This window comes from Uloborus diversus, chromosome 8 (genome assembly GCF_026930045.1).
Source record: "Uloborus diversus isolate 005 chromosome 8, Udiv.v.3.1, whole genome shotgun sequence".
NCBI classification, from domain to species: domain Eukaryota; kingdom Metazoa; phylum Arthropoda; class Arachnida; order Araneae; family Uloboridae; genus Uloborus; species Uloborus diversus.
In genome coordinates this window covers 917,322-926,134 of record NC_072738.1, presented here as the reverse complement: position 1 = coordinate 926,134, position 8,813 = coordinate 917,322, and positions in this window count along the sequence as shown.

Below are 8,813 nucleotides of genomic sequence, written 5' to 3'. Positions count from 1 at the left end.
CTGCGCATCCACCTTTTTATTTCCCCCTTAGAGTTACATAGTGTATTATCTCAAAAATCAACGGATCGGAAGATTTAATATAAGTTTCAAGCTTATCCTAAAAGTATTAAATCAGCTAAAGGTTTAGCATTTACGAAACGAATTAGACGATCTACTTTATAGAGCTTTGAAGAGCAAAAATCATGTGTACGAAATTTATTTAAGCAGTCACCGAAGGCGGCAACATTGGCGTAAAAAGGCGAATGATAATATTTATATAAGGCGGAAAAAGGCGGACCAGCTGGTCGCCGCAGGCGGCTAGTTTAAAATATTTTCCGAAATATCAGTAACCTGCGCATCCACCTTTTTATTTCCGTCTTAGTGTTACATAGTGTAGTACCTCAAGAATAAAGGAATCGGAAGTTTTAATGTGTTTCAAGCTTTCCTGAAAGCATTAAATCAGCTAAAGGTTTTGCATTTACGAAACAAATTAGACGATCTACTTTATAGAGCTTTGAAGAGCAAAAATCATGTAAAGTAACATAGCAACTGCAGCTTAAAACAATTGTATGTATTTCATGTAAAAATATTTATTTTTACTAGCTTTCAAATAAAGACTTATCCTCATGTCCAAACTTTTTTTCATGAAATGCGAAATTTTTAAGTTTTTAAAGTTTGTTTGATCGTATTAAAGCAAGCAGGACCAACGTAAACGTCAGGAATTCGTTAATAAAGTTTTGTCAGCTATGCAAAAATTCCTTCACACATATGCAAAAGAGTAAACCCAAAGTAGTTTCCCAAAATGATGAAGCATCCTGTCTTTTTTGATCTAGATGTTTTTAAAAATCTCAAGAAATTCAACAAGTTACAATATCAACTGCCTCATCTTTTATTTATTTATTTATTTATTTATTTATTTATTTTTATTTTATCTATTTTTTTTTTTTTTTTGAAAACAACACAATCGCAGGCAAGCCATTTTAAGTTCAATGGCAACCCATTCAAGGTTTTAAGTTAATTATAAATATAACAGAAGAAAACTGCCCCAAGAGACTTACAAAATTAAAATTTTAAATCGTTAAAATCGGGTTTAGTACATGTAATAAGTGCATAAACGCTTTATTATTCTCCAAAAATAAAATTCAGTTTGAGATTAGAAATTCACATGAATTATTTTTATTAGTTTTTGAAAACAAAACCCACATTATTTCCAATAACTATAAAATGCACTTTTTTTGTAACTGGAAATGTTACTTAGAGTAGTCATTATATAATAAAAGGGTGAAATTCCTGGAAAATCACCCGTATAAAGCGTCAACTACCTGGAAAATCACCCGCGTACAGGGTGAAATACACGGGTATGCGAACTAATCACGTTAGTATAAGTATTTTAATATGTACTATTGATCTTAACTACCGCATTTAAATGCGTCTTACGTTAGAACATTACAAATAACACATAAAAGATTTTGTTTGCCATATAATTTCGGGTGATATAAACAAATAACTTTAAAATAAAGCTGAAGGAAACAATAGTAACATACTAATAATTTAATTAATGATGTCATTAACAATTAACTGTGAAAAACGCACCGGTTGAAAACTCAGAAAATGTCGCTATAATTTGCTGATTTAAAATATTTGTTTTAACAAACAGAAATCAGTTTTAAAATCGTGGTAAGTATATAATAGTTATTGTAATATGAACAAATTTACACTTTAAGATTTCTACTTCACAAACATGCTTCAAGAATTACGCTGCTTTCCTTTTTCCTACGAAAGTGCAGTCACTTCGCTTTTTATGCTAATTCAAACACGAGACATATGAAAAATATGCCATTGTAAAGCAAAAGTAGCATCAAAAAGTAAACTTACTCGTCTTCGTTGTCATTCCTAATAAATTTCTTTTTAAAATAGTCTGCACTTATTTTCCTTCGTGCACAAAAAGAGTTAATAGTCGATAACTTTTTATGTAACAATAATGCTTAACTCATTCTACTTAAACACAGTAATATATTAATGCAACATAATTTATAGTTTCTGTAAACTTCACTGTTTTTCACTGAATTTCAAACAGCATTTTACTGCAGTAACACGCAAAACAGTATAATCCACGCAAGAATACACATTTTAGAAACACTTTGGTAAAAGATCATGGCAACATAATGCATCACACAAATCAATCTGGGTCCAGTCTAAGAACACTCTTCCACACCCTTCCCGTCATCAGGCAAAGCATAATTGGTGCGACGAATTCGATTTCGATTTCGAGTCACAACTGACTACAACTGTATTTATGTCGAGGACTGCATACTGAGTGCCTTGCCTCCACTATTTTATATACCGATAGATGGCAGCACCATCACCGGATCGAACAGTTAATGAGAATTTAGAACTAGTCCAGGAGCTAATAGCTACCTGGTGCTAGCACCCCCAGAGGTATCGTTTCACTTGGAGGACATTGAGACCACGAGCATATTTAACGTAGCCCAGTCCCCTTTAATGATGACGGTGGGTCTTCGACCATCGAGGTTCGAACTCAGGACCCTCCGGCCCCGAATCCGACACTCTACCGATCGGACTACCACGGCCCGGTGCGACGAATGCTGTGTCAATTCGTCCCAATGGCAGTTCTTCTTCTAGGAGCATATTCTTCCCAATGGCAATTCTTCTTCTAGAACCATATTCTTCCCAATGGCAGTTCTTCTTCTAGGGGCATGTTCTTCCCAATGGCAGTTCTTCTTCTAGGAGCATATTCTTCCCAATGGCAGTTCTTCTTCTTGGAGCATATTCTTCCCAATGGCAGTTCTTCTAGGAGCATATACTTCCCAATGGCAGTTCTTCTCCTTCCAGAAGCTCATTTTTCAGGTATATTTGATGAAAACTAAAATCAGTCTCCTCTCCCATCACGTCATTAAAACAGCAGCGCATAATTGGTACGACAAATACTACGTCAATTCTTCCCAACGGCAGTTCTTCTTCTTCCAGGAGCACAATTCTCAGGTATATTTGATGAAAACTAAAATCAGTCTCCCCTTCCTTCACATCACTTAAACAGCAGCGCATAACGACAAATAATACGACGAATAATGCCACGAATACTACGCCAATTTTCTGCGACTCCTGCTCATCTTCTTCTTCTTCTAGGAGCATACTGCTCGGGTTTATTTGATAAAAACTACAATTTCAGTGTTTTAGTTTCCCTATATATCCTTATAAACCTGTTCCCCCACATAGAACATAGTCATGCAGGACAATACATGAAGGAATTTAGAGTGCGAATGAGGAAAATGACATGCACAGCAAGAGTGGGAATCAAACTCGAACCCTCAAGTATGTCAGGCAATGCCACTTGTCACTGATGCCCCAGTGGCTGTTTTTTAAATGTTTATTCATGCAGAAACTAATCCGTTTCACACAGGCCCGTGTCCAGGATTTCATAAAGGGAGGGGTTGAAACTTTCCCCTTTATAACTTAGGTTGTCAAAGGAAAACTAATTATGCGTGTTGAATAGTTCATTTTAGTTCGATAACTAGACTTTTTTTTAACGTTTTGTGGGGGGTTTTTTAAAATAAAATCTTATTTGTACTGTTCAACATTTTGTAAATCTGAAAAAAGAAAAAAGGCAAACACATTCCTTTTATGCCACCTAATGCTAGTTTCTTTATTTTTTCTTTTGTTTTTCCATCAAATAACATTGAACAGGAATTTAATGAAAATAAACATTTTATAACAAAAAATTACTGTTTCGCATAGAAACATTCTTCTAATGTGTGAAACAACTAGTTCATCCAATACTAAAGGCATACAATAAACAAAACCTAATAGTAAGCAAAGTAACCATTTTCCTAGCCAGTAAGTTTTTTTCTTTTTTGGCTACATCATTGTCTAATATTTTTTTAAACAATTTTCCCCTGCTTGCTTACAGCATTTGCTGGACTCTTCAGCCATTCCTCCATTGTTAATTTTTTCAAGCATTTAGTAGCAAAGGTGCTTGGGAAAGCTACAATTGAGTAAAATGTTAACTGTTAAAAATGGTTTAATATCAGAGGGCGATTTATTTTAGTGTTAATACTCTGTATCAAAGCTTTAACACTAAAATTAATTAAAACTTAAAATACATTTTGGAAAATCGTTTAATGATTCATTGATTTTTTTTCAATGGGAGGGGTTTAACCCCTAAAACCCTCCCCTTGGACACGGCTCTAGTTCACACACATGTAGGAGCTAGAAGTATGCACTTTTGCCTCCAGACAAACACAGGAATTCTTTACAATCAAAAGGGAAGAAACTAACACCCACTGCACCGGTGGAAATCGAATCCATGACCTCTAGCATACGAAGCGAAATTAGTTCCACAGAGCTACGGTAGACTCAGTTTTACATTTTATTCACTTTTAATTTAATTCGTTTAGTGACGTTGGTGCATCGGTGTTGATTCAACCTTTTTTTAACCAGGTAGTTCTGAGATATACCCGAAAGCTATGTATGCACTTCTAGGTCGCACAGGTGCCACCGCAAACATTCGGAAACGAAAAACTTTGACTTCACCAACCAATCAGCGTTTGGAAATGCTTTGAGTTCAATTTCTTGCGGTCGAAACGGTTGCAACCATTGAGAAGAGATAAAATGGAGGGAGTGAAAACTTTCATTTGATGAAGCTAAGACCCCAAGTCACGTGATGAATGGAGAGATCAGGTTTCTTTCACTAGTGTCATGCAAAACGTGTCAACCATTCGTCGTTGTTGAGTCACGTGACTTGAGGTCGTTTGCCCTAACTTTAGCTAAGTTAACGATTGGACTGGCTCCCTCTACTTACTTAATCCTACTCCAAGCTTGCAACCTCTCACCGAGGCCCACGTGATAACAGGCCAGACAACTCCTCCCCCCCCCCCGCTTCGTTACGCCACCAGTCGTCGATCTATGAACTTGGCGCGAAACTTTGAAAGCAGTGCGTTTTACCAGTAAACAGTAGTGCTCTGGCTGAAATAGATGAAATAGGAAATATGTAACTTCGGATGCATATTTTTGAATACAATACTGTTGGATTTATCTCATCCTTTCCACGTACCGGAATGTAGAGGCAATTAATATATATATAATATAAGTCTTGTGTCTGCTGAGTGAAAGTGAGTCAGCGATTTCCGCTTCCGAACAACCTGCATGCGAAGAAAAAAGTTGGACTCCTCATGGAATAAATTTTAAAGTTCGGAGGTAAGTACTTTTCTCAGATAAACAAATTTACATTTTATGCTTTTGCGAGTTCATGGAGTTAAGGTTACTTAACTTTTCCTCTATTACACAAACAATTGTCCGTTTCCTTTATGATATCTATGTCTAATTTGTAATTTCAGCGTACTGCTTTAATATTTGAAATGGTTAACTTGCAACTTTTTATTTCTTTATTTTTTCAACCTTGTACGCACATTTATTCGAAATGGATTTTCCAAGCTGGCAATATACATATGTCAAAATTTTCTGCAAATATACTTGTTGCTATTAGAAGCAACGTAACTTTGTGTTGATATTCAGTTAATATGTATGTAAACAAGTTGATTAAAACAGGCTTTTAATTGAACTAATCTTATATTTTCGGTTTCGATTAAATTGTTTCATACGATAGCATGTGTTGTTTTGATCAAAAAACATTCCTTGATGGGCTTCCGTAGTTCTGAGGTAGAAGATTAGCTTTGAACGCTGGAGGTCGTGGGTTCGATACTCAAACATTTCCCCCCAACTATGCCCCTGCAATGTTATTCAAACAAGCTGGTTCTGTGCGTAAATTTAAAAAAAATATGTTTCTTTCCAGCTTATTTAGCATTTTTGTTATAAATTCTTGCACCTTAAGAATTTTGATTGACCATACAACAAATAGATACACTTTAGACGCAAGGATATATTAAAGATCAAAATCTTAGAATTATAACGCACTCGATTCTTGAGTTTTTGTAACTTTTTTTTTTTTTTTTTTTGGTTTTCATGATTTGATATTTTTTGGTGGATACTATCGCTAATAACAAGGCAAAATGGAACGCATCCAGATGAATCTCGTCAAAAATTGATGTCAAAAAAAAAAAAAAAAACTTTTAAAGAAAGAAACATTTCGATCCGCCTGTATATTAAAAACTCATCTATAAAATTTTATTGATTTGAGTTAGTTTCAATACTAAATACATCAAATAATGAATAAATACGGCTCCCGTTATTGTCCAGAAGGTATTGAAGCGCTGATAAATGGACCTCATTGATCAAATGTTCGCTATCAAATTATCGCAAAATGAAAAAATTCAAAATGTTTGAATTTTTTTTTTTCTTTAAGAAAAATACAAAAGAATTTTTGTAAATAATATTACTTTATTGAATCAATAATGATTTAAATTGTGTGATAGTTCAGAAATTTCAGTTGATGTAAAATCCGTCCCATTTATTTTTCCATAAGTCATCTCTTTATCTTGCAAAATGAAGTCGCCTCTCATCTATCTTTATTGAAAGTAACTTATATTTTTTTATTTAGTCCACAAGAAAAAAAAATAAATATCATTAAGGAACCAGGCAGTACTTTACAAAGCACGACATTTTCCATTATGGCAGTACTACATAAAAAGAGAAAAGTTATTTTACTGCAAACAAAAGTCATAAGCTGCAGTTGCGCCACGGGAAGATGGCACATGAACTGGAAGCGGAAGCAGAGCACTTCATTCTGTGGTAGGTACGATCAGTGAGAACGCGCGAGCAGTAAAAACTTGACTCCTTTCTTATTCTCACCGATAAATGTGAGAATGGAGTGATCTATTTTCACGTCCAGTTCATCTGTCATGTTCATCTGGCACAAAATATTTTTAATCAAATGGGAAAAAAACTCTATATAGCAACATAAGGACAAAATAGCATTAGGAGCTCTAGAAGCACGAGAAGACAAAAGAGTACATACTCTGTATATCTGTGGGGGGTATTTTCCTTCCACTCTCCCTTAACGATACCAAACTATGCCTAAAACAGCATTTTTAGGACGTCAATTTCGGAAAATTACTGGCGAAGAGCAGCCTGCATTAATTTTTTGTTGCGTGTTTTGGGCATACCCATTCAAACGCCACCATAAATATCCACAATTGCATTTTGACTTCAATGTCAAAAATCTCTCACAGAGAGCCCCCGAGTTCCCAAAGATAACCTAAAATTGTGTTTTTAAGATGCCAGTGTCAAAAATTCCCACACATAGTTTAAATTTCCACTAAACGTAGCTTAAACTTCGTTCCATGTCGAGAAATTTCCAAAGGAAATCTCTGTCAATTTTTTTAATCCCTCATTCTGCTTTAATAGTTTTCATTCCAAATATCAATATATTTTTTCAGGTCTACATGGTGTTTTGTGACCTTACCCTGGAATTCTAGGCAAGCAGATTGTGATCCTCTCTCTCTCTCTCTGAGGCTCTACAACAGATTTTTGTACAGCCAATCATAGGGTCAAATGTAGAGTAGCTTTTCGTTACATGGCAAATGTAAGTAAGCAAATAAAAAGAAAAACTCGAACTTGTTCCTTAGGTTGTTTTTTTTTTTTTTTCCTTTCTTTACAGTTCTAATTGCAGCAATACGCCAGAGTATGCTAGACAATGAATTTGATTTTTTTTTTTTTTTTTTTTTTGAGCAATATGATAGCTTATTGTTCTGACTTGACAGTCTTTGATGTTGTGGTTCCTTTTTCAGCTTGGATCAGGGGCCTCTGCAGCACCACCGACTACCGGCGCGGCTCCTCTGGTAGTGAGCACTGTCCCCCGGAATCCACTTCTGCTGGACGGTGGCGTCCATGTCCTACACACGCATGTTCATACACATACACATTCACGCATGAGCGCGCGCCTTTACACACATACACACGCCTACGTGCACACACGTAAGCCTACACACACACTCAACTTTACACACGTAACCAACCAGGAGGAGTGACATGCTTGGGGCGGTGGGGATAGAGCCGTTTCTCTAGAAACAATAACTCTAATGAGTAGGGTCTTATCGCAGCTCGTGATTGCGAAAAACATAATTTGAATTCAAAGTTTCGGAATTCAAATTAGAGTTGATTGGCGGAAGTGGTTCTTAGGTCTTTTATTTTAATTTAATTTTATTTTATTTTTTTGATAGCATTAAGATGAGAGGGCGACACTTGTCAGCATGGCTAGGGGCGGCAAAACTATTAGATTGCTACCCTGCGAAATATACAGAAGGCCTAGTTACGACATCACCTTCCTTGTACCAATATTTATGACTCTTAAGACTTAAGGTAACTATTTATAACAAACATTCAACAATAACTGGCATAATGTTAAAAATAAAAGGGCGTAACCGGAAATGCATCCGCCCCTGGATCAATCAGCTACAATAATAAATATCGTCGTCTCAGAGTAACAGTAAGATATCTCATTGTTACTCTGAGGCGACGATATATTATTAAAAGTTGTTACATCTATGTATGTTTAAATTCATCTATCTGTGTCATCGCTACTCCTGGTGCACGACAGGGAACTGATGATCGAATCAGATAATGTAAGATTCGCAATTTTTTAGATTTCGTGTTTGAGTTGGTTGCATAATAATGCGATTTTAACTAGCGGAGATATAAACTAAAAACGTTTTTTTTTTCCACCTCCGTTTCTTTTCTCAAAAAGTAATAGGTTCTCCGTTTGTCTTTCGATTTTTTTGCTTCTCTTTTCCTTACTTTTCAAGGCCGCATCACTGGCACAGTGATATGACCTCGATATTGTTTATTATTTTTATTTTGCTTAGTCATTTAATAAATAATTTTTTTTTAAACCTGTTTTTGACTCAAAAAAAAGTTGTTTA